Raw genomic sequence first — 6502 nt, 5'->3', positions numbered from 1 at the left:
TGGTGTGAACCCAGCCTTACACTTCTCCTCCCTTATGGATCCACTTCTGACTTTGGCTCAAAAACTGCAGTGGCAGATATCCAAAAACTGCCAGAAAAAAAACCAAGTGGAAACTTAGCCTTAACAACATTTTAAAGCTAGGTTTCAACAAAGGTTTTTCTTACTACTTTTTTTTTTTGGAAAACTGCCACTGCAGTTTTGGAGCCAAAGCCAGAATTAGAAGGAGTATATTTGTCTTTTCTTTACATTTCCCAGTCCTGAATACATTTCTGGCTTTGGCTAAAAAACTGCAGTAAAAATATAAAAATAAAAAAAAGGCCAGAAAAAAACCTGTGTGGAAACCTATCTTTACTCTGTTTTATCTGTTCTGTGGCCTGATGTTCTAGAAATGTAAGATGAAATATGTAGTATGGGGGTGATTTATCAAAACCTGTGCAGAGCAAAACTTGAGGAAGCAGTTGCCTATAGTGACTGATCAGTTTGCATCTTTTATTTTTTAGAGCCTTTTTTTAAATAAAAAAAAGCAATCTGATTGGTCCCTATAGGCAACTGCTCCACTTTTGCTCTGCACAAGTTTTGATTAAATCTCCCCATACGCATTTTGGTATGTGGTTTTTAATAGCATTCTTTTTCCAAAAAGCAGCATGTTCTGGGTACAGTGTTCTTGTCTGGCATTTTTGCCATTGAAAATAAGTTTGAAATCTACTAAAATAAAACATACCACAAAAAAGACAGAAAAAAATTAATAAGACCAAAATGCTTGAAACCTGTGGCATTTAAAAACGCTGGAAAACTGTATGTGTGAATAACCTTAACGGACTAAAATGTTTTTTTTTATTTATTTTTTATTATAGTAATGAATAGGAAGGGAGATATGGGATCAGCACTGGACATCCCAGCGAAATTGCTGTTTTCAGCTAACGTCTGTGTGAGTTCCTTGCACCTGCTCCCTCTAGTAATCACATTTAGCTCTCTATCCCTCTCGCCCTTTGTGCTATGTACCATCTTTCTGGATCCTCCATGTAAACCAATCCCTATATTTATTTTATTGCAACTGGCTACTTCTTTTTTTCTGTTAACCAAGAGCAGACGTCACAAAGCGTATGCCTCATGTCTGCCTAGAGGCTGTTTGTATATTATCCTGCAGTTTTCTGTTATCACTTGTTGCTAATGTTTATTTTTATTTCATACACAATGTATATTTTTCTAGTTTGGGTGTCATATGTGCCTAATAGGAATGATTTACTTATTTATTTACTGTATAAATTATTTATGATGGATGTTAAAAGATTAAGGAGTTTACAAAGCTGTAGCTATTGCAATTTTAATAATAAATAAGGCTAGGTTCACACTACGGAATTTGCGCCTGCAATTCCGCTTTGAAATTGCAGGCAGAAATTCCGCTTACTAAAATGTATAATATAGTGAATGGGTTTCCGTACACAAATTAACACTTCAGAATTTGTGAAGCGGAATTTGTGAACGGAAAATCCGCTTGGCGTTGCTTATTCTTCAGGCAGAAATACTCGCGGAACACATTGCAGAAATTTTCTGCCTGGAGATTCCGTAGTCTGAACCTAGCATAAGGGTACGTTCACACGAGCGGATTTGCAACATATTTTTCGCTGCAGATCCGCCGCTGAAGGGCCCTCTGTATTCTGCCTTTACATGTGCCTGCTCGGAGCGGCAATACACTGCTACGTGCAGACACACTGAAACGATGTGCGCAAACAACGTACTCGCACACATCGCGGCCGCTCCCCAAGCTCAATGAGCACCCTCGATGTGCGAGTATACTGCGCATGCGCGCAGCAACTCGCACATCGCAGTGTGTCTGCTCGTAGAGGTTTATTGCCGCTCCGAGCAGGCACATGTAAAGGCAGAATACAGAGGGTCCTTCAGCGGCAGATCCGGAGCAAAATATACTGTGAAAATCCGCTCATCTGAATGTACCCTTAGGCTAGGTTCAGACTACGGAATCTCCGGGCAGCGGCCAGCGCTGACAGAATCAGTCGGCGCTAGGACCGTGCGGACACTGCAGTCTCCAATAGACTGCAATGTGTTCAGTGCGGAATTCCGCCTGAAGAAAGAGAAATGCCTTTCTTCAGGCGGAAATTTCTAAGCGGATTTTCCGTTCAGAAATTCCGCTTCACAAATTCCGAAGTGTGAATTTGTGAACGGAAAACCATTCACTACACTATACATTTTAGCAAGTGGAATTTCCGCCTACAATTTCAAAGTGAAATTGCAGGCGGAAATTCCGTAGTCTGAACCTAGCCTTAGGGTCTATTCACAGGCAGAATTTCCGCTTGCAGAATTCTGCCTCAAATTAAAGCCCATAGACTATTATGGGATTTTGCACAATGGGAGTGCGGAATCCCATAGAAGTCTATAGGCTTTAATTTGAGGCGGAATTCCTCAAACGGAAATTCTTCCATGTGAATAGACCCTAAGGCTAGGTTCAGACTGCGGAATCTCCAGGCAGAAAATTTCATTCAGCAGTGCCATACACCATTGATTTAAATTGAATTCCGCTGCTCAGTTCACACTGAGGAATTCCGTTCTGCATGAAGAATGAACATATTCATTCTTCATGCAGAATCTGCGTGTAAAGCCCCATAGACTGCAATGTTCACACGAAAAAAAAAAAGGGAAATTCAAATTGGTGGCTGTCGTCCAGCAAAAAAGAAAAACAACAACAGTTTCCTCCTACATTTTCAATGCAGAAAAAAATATGGAAATTCCGCGGCGGAATTTTTAAGCAAGAATTCCTCGCCATTCCTCAGTGTGAACATACCCTAAGTCTATATAAGTTCTTATAACAGTGCTATCAATACAGGAAACTCCTGATGTGTTGAGCATGTAGAATTTCAATGTAGACCTACCAGCATCTTTCGTATACTGACCATCCCATGTCCAGAAGTATAAATAAGTAAATCAAAAAAGGCAAATGTTTTATTTTATAAAAGTGAAAAAGCAGAAACGTTTACAAAGCATTTACCTTATAGCTGCTCATCTCTACCACATTACTTAATAAAAGTTGTTGGCCAATAGGGGAGCTAGGTGACATTCATCATACAGTAACTTCCATTATTTATCATCAGGTAATTCAGCTTTAAATGATGAGCCTCTTGAACGGCAGCTGTTCCTATTTCTAAAATACTAAGACAGTGAGAGATGTTTTCTGTATATATCTAGATACTACATATTGCAATTCAGGAGTTATGGAAAGCTGGATGACAATCATTTAAAAACTGTAAGTTTTTGAGCCAAAGCCAGAAGTGTACTTAAAATGAATGGAAAATATAAAGGAATTATTTTTACTTCTCTTTCCTACTGGATCCACTTCTGACTTTGTATCAAAAACTGCAGTGGCAGTTTAAAAAAAATAAAAAAAATGCCGGGGGAATTTTTTTTTCTTTTGTTCCACTACCTATCGGGAAGGTAGGCTGCTGCGAGGCCGGGGGTCTAACCTGGGCACATTTGGCTCCAGACTTTCCCCTTCTGCCACCATGCTCACTGCCAACCATGCTAACACCTTTTTGTCTCCGCTGCTGTCTCACTGGGCAACCTGCAACCCTCTTCTCCTGATGATGATGAATCCACCTTCTGCACCAGGCTCCTCAAGTGCGATCGGCTTCATCATCATTGAGGTGTGTCTGCACATCACTGATGTCCTCCTCAGGTTCCTCAACAGTGTCTGCTTCAGGAGCCTGAATGCTCGCAACACCACTTCCCACGTCCCTCTCCTCATCACTATTTGCCCACCTAGCGGAGGAAGCAGTGGATGTCTCCTCAACTTCTTGGCTGGGCAGTAGCTGCTGACTGTCCTCTAGCAGATCGTCCTCACTAAATAGTGGAGCTGAACCCACAGCATAAGATACTTCTGTGGGGCAGGGAACATTCATTATCATTATGGGAGACTTCAATTGTCCAGATATAAACTGGAAAACCAAAATAGCTAGTTCTGCCAGGAGTGCAGATATTCTAAATTCCCTACTAGGAACAACAAGTGGTTGAGGAGCCAACCCGGAGGGAGGCCATTTTGTATTTGGTATTTACAAATGGGGATTTGGTATATGATGTTACTGTAGGCAAAAGCTTGGGATCTAGTTATCACCAGTTAGTGTGGTTTAATATAAGAAAAGTGAAGGAGTCAAACCACAAAAAAACAAAAGTTTTAGACTTTAGACAAACAGACTTTTCAAAAAGGAGATTAGTCATAAATGAGTCCCTATCAGACTGGGACGGATTACATGGAGTCCAGGAGAAACAGGACTAATTAAATTACGCATTATTGAAGGCATAAGACTAGTCAGTAAAAGCAGGAAAAGGAAGATACCACTGTGGTACTCAGTAGAAGTGGCCAAAATCATAAAAAACTAAAAGCTAGCATTTAGTAATTATAAAACAACCCAGAGCAATGAAGATAGGGATATCTACAACACTAGGCATAAAGAGGCCAAGCAAGTTATAAGAACTTCTAAAGCGACGGCAGAAGAAAAACTAGCTCAGTCTGTGAAAAAGGGGATAAGACATTCTTCAGATATATAAGTGAAAAAAGGAAATGAAAACAAGGTATAACTAAATTAAAAACAAAGGAAGGAAGGTATGTAGAAGAGAACAAAGGGCTAGCCGACTGCCTTAATGAATACTTCTGTTCAGTTTTTACAGAAGAAAAAGAAGGAAAAGGACCTCCATTAGAGAGAAAAACTAAGGAATCGTTTGATGCATGTGTCTTTACAGAGGAAGAGGTTCTACGTTTGCTGTCTAAAGTGAAGACAAATAAGTCACAAGGGACTGATGGGATACACCCAAAATTATTAAAAGAGCTTAGTGGTGAGCTAGCAAAACCGTTAACAGATTTATTTAACCAATCACTGGTAACAGGAGTCGTCCCGGAAGATTGGAAATTAGCAAATGTCGTGCCCATTCATAAGAAAGTTAGTAGGGAGGAATCAAGCAACTATAGGCCAGTAAGTCTGATATCAATAATGGGGAAATTAATGGAAACCCTACTAAAGGATAGGATTGTGGAACATCTAAAATCCCATGGATTGCAAGATGAAAAACAACATGGGTTTACTTCAGGGAGATCATGTCAAACAAATCTTATTGATTTTTTTGACTGGGTAACTAAAATAATAGATGGCGGAGGGGCAGTAGACATCGCACATCTAGATTTTAGTAAGGCTTTTAACATTGTCCCACATAGTAGACTTATCAATAAACTACAGTCATTGAGCTTAGACTCCATATTGTCAGGAGATCAATCATATGCAATGAGGGGGTGGGCCAGGAGCAGTCTGTCCCTCATGCAGTAGAACTGACCAATCAGACTACACTGCACCTAGTGCATATGATTAATCTCCTGACGTGAAACAGAAAAGAGGCTTTACGTATGTGGTCCTGTCTGCAGTGGCGGATACAGACGGCAGCTCAGAGCCCGATGTCAGACACTCCTCCTGGGTGGTGCTTGATATTAGTGTGAAGTGCTGATACGTCCATCAGTATTTAGACTATACCACCGACTCCATCCCCTTTGTGACCGAGAGGAGTCTTTGACTGACCAAGGAAGAGCGCTGAGTACACCTTTTTCCAATTCCGCAGGCTGTGGTTTCTTGCTTCTCAGGTAGGATATAGAATATTTGACACAGTCCTGACCTCAGTATCCGAGGAGAGGGATTTAGGAGTAATTATTTCAGAAGACTTAAAGGTAGGAAGACAATATAAAAGAGCAGCAGGATATGCTAGCAGAATGCTTGGATGTATAGGGAGAGGTATAAGCAGTAGAAAGAGAGAAGTGCTCATGCCGCTGTACAGAACACTGGTGAGGCCTCACTTGGAGTATTGTGCGCAGTACTGGAGGCCGTATCTCCAAAAGGATATAGATACTCTAGAGAGAGTTCAGAGAACTAGTACATGGATTGCAGGATAAAACTTACCAGAAAGGGTTAAAGGACCTTAACATGTATAGCTTGGAAGAAAGAAGAGACAGAGGGAATATGATAGAGACTTTTAAATACATAAAGGGAATCAACACGGTAAAGGAGGAGAGTATATTTAAAAGAAGAAAAAAATACCACAAGAGGACATATTTTTTAAATTAGGGGGGCAAAGGTTTAAAAGTAATATCAGGAAGTATTACTTTACTGAGAGAGTAGTGGATGCATGGAATAGCCTTTCTGCAGAAGTGGTCACTGCAAATACAGTGAAGGAGTTTAAACATGCATGGGATAAGCATAAGGCTATCACATTCTATGTTTCTATGTTAACAGCATAGGACAGAGGAAATGGGAGGACAGGGACTGCTCTCGGGCCATGCCAACTGAGGGTTGTGTCTGAGGAACTTACCGACTGTTGACTGGGAGTGTCAGACGTCACTTTTGATGAAGTGGAGGGCCGTGTTAATCAATTGATGACGGCAGATGGGTTGCTAGTCGAGACACGACTGCTAGCTGATCCTGGAGCTCAGGCTTCTCACTGCGACTACTGCTGTCAC

This window comes from Hyla sarda, chromosome 5 (genome assembly GCF_029499605.1).
Source record: "Hyla sarda isolate aHylSar1 chromosome 5, aHylSar1.hap1, whole genome shotgun sequence".
NCBI classification, from domain to species: Eukaryota; Metazoa; Chordata; class Amphibia; order Anura; family Hylidae; genus Hyla; species Hyla sarda.
Note: the sequence above shows the minus strand (reverse complement) of the source record.